Genomic DNA, 9,034 nt, shown 5'->3' on the forward strand with positions numbered 1-9,034 from the left:
CTCCTCCTCCAACGTGTCACTCATCTCCTTCCTAGCTCCACCCTCCCCCGCATCGTACCTTCCATGAACAGATCCTCTATAGAAACGTTCCCTCACTTCTCCCTTCCCATCAGACCATCACTCTCACAAACCCAATTTTTATAACAACCACTCTTATATTTTTCTGCGATTCTTTTTTTTTTCTTTTAATCAAAGAAAATGGAAAACCCGACCCTTGCCGGTCTGTTGAAGAAGGCCGCCTCGGAATTCCAGAACCGCCGCGCTATTTCCGTTTCCAGCAAATTCGACTTGACCCATGCCCGATTACATGAGCTCCGTCGGAGAAAACCGGTAGCTAAAGTCTTCGATCAACAGAACGCCGAGGCTGGAGTCGAGTTCTCCGAGCTTGGTTGTTATGGTTTTCCATTTTCCGGCGAAGATTTTAATGGAGTAGGTGAGGGAGATGAGGGACGAGATGGACTGAATGGCTTGCCGGAGACTTGATTCTCCGACCGCGGAGGGTTGGTCTGGTTCTTTGCCTTGACTGCTGCTCTGCTTTTCTTCCCCCATTGTGGTTGTTGGAGCTCAGTCCCTAAGCTTGCAGGTAAATAACTTAGTACTCCAACTCCTAAAGTCCATCACTTTCAACAGGACTAAACAAAAAAAGTTACTTTCTCTAATTATGTGTCATATGATTATGGTGTATGACGGTGTACATGATTTTCAGGCCTACAAAGATGGGGGAAGACCGGAAGAGCTGCAGGTTGAGGTGGATAAACTACCTGAGGCCTGATTTGAAGAGAGGTCCATTCTCACAGCAGGAAGAGAATTTGATAATAGAGCTTCATGCAGTTCTGGGCAACAGGTACTTGATCTTTTTTCTTTCTTTTCTGGAAATTATTCAAGAGCTTTTATTCATCTTCTGGGTTTTAGAGAAAATGAGGTTTTGTGCTACAACAAGTGGTCAGATTGCAGCTCAATTACCCGGAAGGACAGACAATGAGGTGTTGGTGATGGTGAAAAGAAAAATAAACATGAAATCTTAGTTCACAGCCCCTCCAAACTCTAAACTCCAAGGAGAAAATAAAAGAACTAGAACTCTGGTCATTGCACATGCAAATGCATAGACATAATTTATGTTAAGTAAATTAACCCAGTAAGAGAGGTGTTGGTGATGGTTTCGGTGGAGGAGGAGAAGAGGATGGAGACGGTGAATAGTAAAATGACGAAAATATCCTTCAAAAGTTAACTCTATTAACGATTTTACTGTTGCTAGGTACGGAAATTGGGTCGGGTTCAAACTCTCAGGTACCATTTTGATATTTTTTGAAGTATAGGTATGAAAATTAATAGTCTGGAAAAGTTCAGACACTGTTTGGACGATTTTCCCTTTAATTTAGGGAAAAAAATACAAACAGTACCCGACCTATGGCTGACTCCGAATTTTTGTACCCAAATTTTCAAAACTATCACTTTGGTACTTGAAGTTCGGACCCCGACCCAACTTTAGTACCTGAAACACTGTTGGCCGTTACGGCGTTAGACAGATGCCACATATTGAAGGGTAATTTCGTCATTTCATGTTTTATTCATTATTTTTTTCTTTCTTTAAGCATTTTTCCTCTCTCCCCCTCTCTTCCTCTCTCCCCTGTTCTTTATTATCTTCTTCTTCTCTCTTTCCAGATGTGTCCATGCTACAATTGTAGGGCTGTACTCTTCAATTTGATGGTGCATCAAAAGGAAATCCTGGAGTAGCTGGTGCTGGAGCTGTACTGCGAGCAGATGATGGAACCTTGGTATGAATTTTACCTTTGGGATTTATTTCAGTTCCTTTTGATTCTTTTAAAGCCCTGACCATGTACTTCTTTTAGATCTGTAAACTACGTGAAGGTCTGGGTGTTGCAACCAGTAACGCTGCTGAGTACCGAGCTGTTATTTTAGGGTTAAAATATGCGCTTAAAAAAGGTTTTTCCAGGATCTTTGTTCAAGGTGACTCCAAACTCGTCTGTATGCAGGTTGGTTATGTCGATATTTTCTGCTTCTCAAGCAGTTTGTGTCATCTCTGATTCATGGTCATCAATTATTGTCTTTCTATACTTTTTCTGTTTTGAAATGGTTTTCATGAACCCCTGGACCTCTGCTAACAATATTGGTTGGTGTACTGAGATGGCATCTCAGGTTAAAACAATCTCTTTGATATAATGTACATATATACAACTGATAAAGGTTACTGGCACAGGTTCAGGGTTTATGGCAGGTGAAAAACCAGAACTTGTCTACTTTGTATGAAGAGGTGAAGAAACTGAAGGATGGATTTGTCTCCTTCAAGATCAGTCATGTTCTTAGGGTGAGAGAAGTTGATTCTGTTTGTCTCCTCTATGGTACTTTTTGTGGATAATCTTGTTAATTGCATGCATATACTATTTGCCTTCATATCTGACAAGTTTACTGCCATTGGGGCTGCTTATAACATTCTGACAAGTTCTTGTATTCCTGTAAAGGAGCTAAATTCTGGGGCAGATGCTCAAGCAAACTTGGCAATCACTCTTGCCGGTGGGTTTTTCAAATTTGACTTTGCATTTATGCAGTTACTAGATTCTTTAAACGTTTAAATGAGCTAATGGTACCTGTTTTCTTTGCAGATGGTCAAGTCCAGGAAGAGTCTGGGAAGTAGTTAAAATGATTGTCTGTTGCTGGTTATGTTCTGGGTTCGTAAATATGATATCATGAAACCCTGATGAGTAGAGGATTCTTTGGCTTCCCTCGTATTAATCTGAGAATGTGGCTTGGTACTTGCTACAATGTGACCTCCGGCATAGAATTAAACATCACAAGGCATGATTCAACTGCAAAACTGAAGCTTATGTGGATGTAGAGCCAGGTACACCAGGATCAAATAACTCGTTACACAAGTGACATTCAGATTGACAAGCTACTAGCCTTTGAAAAAAGAAAGACGTAGAATTTTTGTTTATAGCGGGAACGATCGGAGCAGAATATGAAAACTCTTACTAGCATTATTCATAGTTCTTTCACTTTGCAATAAGGTTCTTTTGGAGTTTCTATATATCTTTTCACGTCCATGGAGCAGTTATCACTTTTTGATCTTCAGCATTTAGAGTCTTTGCACAAATAACTCAATACTAATATGAGCCTCAAAATTAAATATAATTAGTAGTTCAAAGTACATGTAAGCGAACCCTCTACTTTCCAAGAGTTTGCTGATCAACTTCACAAAACAACCTTCTAACTCTTTCGAGTCTTGTGAAGAATCCGCAAATTCTTCTTTGTACATTTCCTCTATCATAGGTTTCCAAAACCGAACCCGTGCATTTATGAACCAATTTGAAACCTGACAGAGACATTGATTTCATGATGATATTGACATGATCACTAGTTAGACCAGGTTATAAGAAAAGTGATGACATATGATGAATTCAGGACATAGACAAAACTGTTAGGAAGTATTACTTGGTTCTTCGACGGTAACAAAAACCAATTTCAGAGTAACAAACAATAGCAACCCAATACAAAAAACACAGTTGCAATGTCAATTCAATTCTGCTATGCAATTAAACATTCAGGAAGCAACTGATGAGGAAGGCAAGACGAAGTGCCGTCATCGTCTTGGGTCAAGGTGACGACACCTTCGACGGTTGAAGTGCCCTTAAGGACGGCGACGACCTTCTTGGTGGCGGCGACGACCTTCTTGGTGGCAGCGACGACCGTGAGGGGCTTGGGGGCGGCGGTGAGAGACATGGATTGGGATTGGGATTTGATGGGGAGCTTGAGAAAGACGCCGTGGAAGGCGGAGTGGAGAGTTGGGCGGGGGTTAGGGGTTTGAATTTGGGCGAAGAGAGTGGGGGATGAGTAAGCTGAGAGCATCACAGAGTGGGCTGCCATGGCCGCCAGTGCTGCTTGCATTGGTTGGTGCAGAAGGGGAAATGAAGATGATGATGATGATAATCCACCCCATTCTGTGTAAATTTCAATCGATTCAAGACTGGGTAAAAATGGGAACTCACCCCAATCTGCAGGGAGGAGGAGGAAAATGAAGATCTGGAAAGAGGGAAGAAGAAGATAATAAAGAACAGGGGAGAGAGGAAAAATGCTTAAAGAAAGAAAAAAAATAATGAATAAAACATGAAATGACGAAATTACCCTTAATATATGCCACCTGTCTAACACCGTAACGGCCAACAGTGTTTCAGGTACTAAAGTTGGGTCGGAGTCCGAACTTCAGGTACCAAAGTGATAGTTTTGAAAATTTAGGTACAGAAATTCGGAGTCGGCCATAGGTTGGGTACTGTTTGTATTTTTTTCCCTTTAATTTATTTATTTTTCTGAATTGTATTCAACCAAAAAAGAGTGTAAAACCAATTGCCTCTTGCCATGTTAGTAGGCGGCTCTATTTTTTCTTTTGTTATTTCCTGCATGTGCCACGTTATTAGTTTTACGCGGATAATTGCCACACCATTTGTTAGGTATTTTTAAGGCTAATTTTATAGGGAAATGATGGAAAATGTGATATTGGAGTGTCATATGATAAAAAGGTCCATAATGAAATGTTAGTAATATTAAATTAATACTTATGAATAATGAGTTGATGTTAAAAATAGTCAATTTTTAATATTTCTGATTCTCATTCTGCCCATAAATCCTAATACATGTTACATAACTGTGCATTCAAAATCGTAGAGCTCAAATTTTCTCTCTCTTTTAATCAGAAAGCTTGATTCAATTTTGATCGGAGATTCGCTCTCCGAGTTTCTCTCTCCGCCGCCAGCTTTCGATTGCGCTTGGTCTCTCTACGACGATTTGAAATCTCAGTTTTGAGTAGTTTCGACAGCTTCCGGTATCGCAAGCTTCCGAGTTTCTCTCTTTGATATTTACAACTTAAATAAGTTGTATCTCTATATTTTTAATTTCATCACATATACGTATCCCTATGCTCTCGAGTGTAATTAATTTTGTACAACTATTAGCTTTTTCGTCAAATATTTTGTAAATTGAAAACGTGGCTCAAGTGAGTTCCCTTATATGGTGATGATTCACTAACGTAGTTTACAAAATTATATTGTACGCCATGAGAATTTCAAGATAAATCACAAAATAATTGTCAAAAATATTAAGGGTTGTACAAGATTGAATGAAATTAACAAGTACATGGGCACTCATGATGAAATTAGAAGTGTGGGGGCACAAGTGATTTAGGAAATAAAAGTTAGGGAGGTAAACTGAAATTTTCCTTTTAGTTATTTAACTACATGCACTTTACTTTGATGTAATCAAAATTGTAGTGTAAGTGGTAAACTGTAAAATTGAGTGTCATAAATCACTTTTTTTTTTTTGGATTAAATAATTGTTATTCCTCAAATTTTTCCTAAAAAACAGTTTAATCTCTCTCTTTTTGAATTAAACTGGGTAGAGTCTTTATTCTCTCTAATTCTCACACAACAAGTCCACACCAGGTTTAAAATGACTATTATACCCCTCACTTGCACTTTTTAAATTATTTCTCTCTCTCTCTCTCTATCTCTCTCTCTCTCTCATTGTTCTCTTTCTTTCTTTCTTTCTCTTTTTTATCTTTTTTTTTTAATCCTTTTTTATTTATTTTTTCTACTTCTCTCTTAGCTCTCTCTCTCCCGCTCTAGTTCCCCAACCCTAATTCCAGTTCCGATCTCATTTCTAACCAGCCCGCCTCCACGGAGCTCCACTCCCAGCCCGCCCCTCAAACCCCCAACCTCTCACCTCCTCTGCCTCTTCTGTTCCACCGAATCCCAACTAGAAATCTCAACCCTCAAACCGGATCCACATCTAACACCCCACTTGACTCGCAAAATGGATGATGTCGGTTTCCTTCTCGGCCCAAACGATGATGCCGACCGTAACGACCTCGACCCGAAGAACTCGGAGTACAACCTGGAGCTCGAACTCGATGATGCCCACCAACTCAATTCTGGGTTGCTCCGATTTCGCTTTGATCTGAGCTCACTTTTTACCGACAAATCTACAGTGACAGAGGTGGCTGTGATGGCAAGTTGTATGAGCTCACAGCTCGACCCGCAACCCGGGATTGAAGATCGAAAAAAAAAAAAAAAGGGGTCTTGCTCCATTTTGTTCTTGCCTCGCGTTGCACACAAAGAGAGAGAGAGAGGCAGAAAAAATAAAATAAATAGAAGAGAGAAAAATAAAATAAAATAAAAGGAAGTGAGAGGTATAATAGTCATTTTGGACCTATTGTGTGTGAATTCGAGAGAATAAGGATTAAATTGTTTAATTTAAAAGGTTTGAACTGTTTTCTGGAGCAAAGTACAGGGAGTAACAATTATTTAATCCTTTTTTTTATAAGGAGAAAACCAAATGTGGGTTTGCATAAACTTTACGTGGCCGCAACTAATCTTTCATTAAATTGAGTTTGTTTGGATGTGGAACGTCTAAACTATTCTTAATAAAGTACTGATTTTACCAATAATAAGGAAATTAATTACAAAAATTCATGTTGTCGGATGTGCAAGTTTGAGGGTTAAGCAAAATAAAGTCAACTTGATCAAATTTTATCCCTTTTGATCTGATCCAGTGCACAAGTCTCTGGATGCCTACCTATGAATTGACGACGAAATAGTTTGATATGCTGCTTTTTAATTACAAATTAGTGTCACTTGATTACGATTTTGTAATTAGCAAATTCATTGGCTTCTCATTTATATAGGTCTTTAACCCAAAAGGAACAAAACTATAGATTTTTCTACAAGTTTTTCCTTATTTTTATGAGTGCTTCTATCCATAGCTCCAAACTTAGTATTATTTTTTTCAAGTAATAGGTGCATTTGTCCATTTAGATGAAATGACCAATAAGAACATATAAGAGATAAAAAAAAAAATCAATATGTCAAAAAAAAGAAGAAGACAATTTTCCACATTATATATATTCAACAAAATCTGGAATGTTTATTTTCATGTTAAAGAGAGAGGCATCCAAGATAAAATAATTGCTGCATTCGGAACTGTTCACACAATTCGTCTCCGAAAAAGCACCACAACTCCTAAAATGGTTCTCAAATTGGATAGAAGCAAAGTCTACAATAGGGTAGAGTGGGAGTTCTTCAAGGAGATTATGTTGAAATTAGGGTTTATAGTAGAATGGTGGCACTTGTTGGGTGCTGCATCACCTTGGTGTCTTTCTCGGTGTTGCGAAAAGGTTAACCAATTTGGAACTTGAAACTGACTAGAGGTATTCGACAAGGTGATCCGTTATCTCTTTATTTATTTCTTTTTGTCTCAGAATGCCTATCAGGATTAATTCATCATGCTGATTCGCTGGGCATGATTAATGGAGTTAGGGTTGCTCCTGATGCTCCATCTATCTTTCACTTATTGTTCACAGATGACAGCCTCATCTTTGTGAATGCTATAGTTCCTAAATGTCACCTTAAGCAGTGTCTTTTGATCAATGACAAACAGCAGGCTAGTGTAACTTTCAAAAATCTGCATTATCATTTGGTCTAAATGCTCATGCTCATGATCAAGTGAAGATTGAGATAAAGCTATATTTAATATCTCTATTGTTGATTTCCATGAGAGATATCTCGGTCTTCCAACAAGTTTAGATCAAAATAAGAAAGAAGTGTTTCGTAAGATGAACGGCTGGATTACCATATTCAGGGTTGGTAAGGGAAGTTTCTATCAAAAGCCGATAAGCTTATTGTGTCTAAAGTAATGGCTCAAGAAATTATAATATATTCCATGAATGTTTTTTCAACTGCTAGTGAAAATTTGTTAAAAATTCCAGTCTAAGGTGAGTCAATTTTGGAGGGGTAAGGGTGGTGATGCTAAAGGAATTTATTGGTGCAAATGGGAGAGACTATGCAAGAAGAAAGAGAAAGGAGGTTTGGGATTTCGAGACATGCGTGCTTTCAACCAATCTATGCTAGCCAAAACAGTTTGGAGGATTTTTTGGACTAAACCATCTCTGGTGAGTTATTTGCTTCAAGCTAAATATTTTCCTAATACTTATTTTCTGAATGCAAAACTAGGTACTGACCAGTTGATCTACTATTTGGAGAGGTCTTATTTGAGGTAAATAAGTAATCGATGGAGGTACGCGATGGCGGGTCGGGAATGGGAGATCGATTAATATCAAGAAAGATAGATGGATGCCACGCCCGATCACCCTTTAAAGGCGTTTCCCCACTACAAGTTCCTAGAAACTTGAAAGTTGAGGCTTTGTTTAAGGAGTTTGGAGCAGAAGCAATGAGGCATAGAGAAAGTAAAGGTAAAGTGAAGAAATAAAAGAACAAGAGAGAGAAATTACAACTGGTCATGAATCAGATCAGAAGCAATGAAGGCTTCAACATAAGTGTCGAACCAAGAAGGAATAGGGTTATTCCGCTTGATGAACTTGGAATAGTGGTCGAGGAAGGAGAACCTTTTGCCCCAGAAATTCTTAAAGCCTTGCACAATACTTTGTAAGGAACTGAGGTGAGGATGATGATGATTCACCCATTCTATTCTTCTTCTGCTCACTCTTGGTTCTCTATATGTATTCAATAAAAAAAAAAAGGGTAACCAATTGCCTCTTGCCATGTAGTATAGGCTCTATTTCTTTTATTTATTTCCTGTACCATGATATTAGTTTTATACAGATAATTGACCCTCTATTTGTCAGGTATTTTTATTATTTTACTACATGCACTTTTATTTAGGGGTGTAAATGAGCCGAGTCGGAGCGAATACTAAGGTGATCTTGTTCGGCTCATTTGTTTTTTATCGAGCTCGAGCCGGGCTAAAGCTTGAATTTTCTTTTTCATGTTCAAGCTCGGCTCGGCTTGAATATTTTTCTTAGGCCCGAGCTAGGCTCGGCTCGGCTTGATTTATTGGACGAGCTCGAGCTTGAATAGGCTCGGCTTGGCTCATTTGACTTTAAATTTAAAAAATAAAAAAGATAGAAAGAAAATTTAAAATAATAATCCAAATTTGATGTCTAACCATCATACAAATACCTTTTATTGTCTAGAATAAACTCAAAATGATGAATCCAACTCAAAATTGCACT

General features: G+C 38.4%; 1 long non-coding RNA gene across 1 annotated transcript; it reads left to right on the plus strand.

Annotated features, from left to right (window-relative positions):
* Nucleotides 1–1,625: 1,625 nt before the first annotated feature.
* LOC133732802 (uncharacterized) lies at nt 1,626–3,076 on the plus strand. The gene is made up of 5 exons (XR_009857326.1): nt 1,626–1,775; nt 1,851–1,994; nt 2,219–2,326; nt 2,481–2,532; nt 2,622–3,076. It is a non-coding gene; the product is annotated as an uncharacterized LOC133732802 (long non-coding RNA).
* The last annotated feature ends 5,958 nt before the right edge of the window (nt 3,077–9,034 follow it).

This window comes from Rosa rugosa, chromosome 2, assembly GCF_958449725.1.
Source record: "Rosa rugosa chromosome 2, drRosRugo1.1, whole genome shotgun sequence".
In the NCBI taxonomy this organism is placed as follows: domain Eukaryota; kingdom Viridiplantae; phylum Streptophyta; class Magnoliopsida; order Rosales; family Rosaceae; genus Rosa; species Rosa rugosa.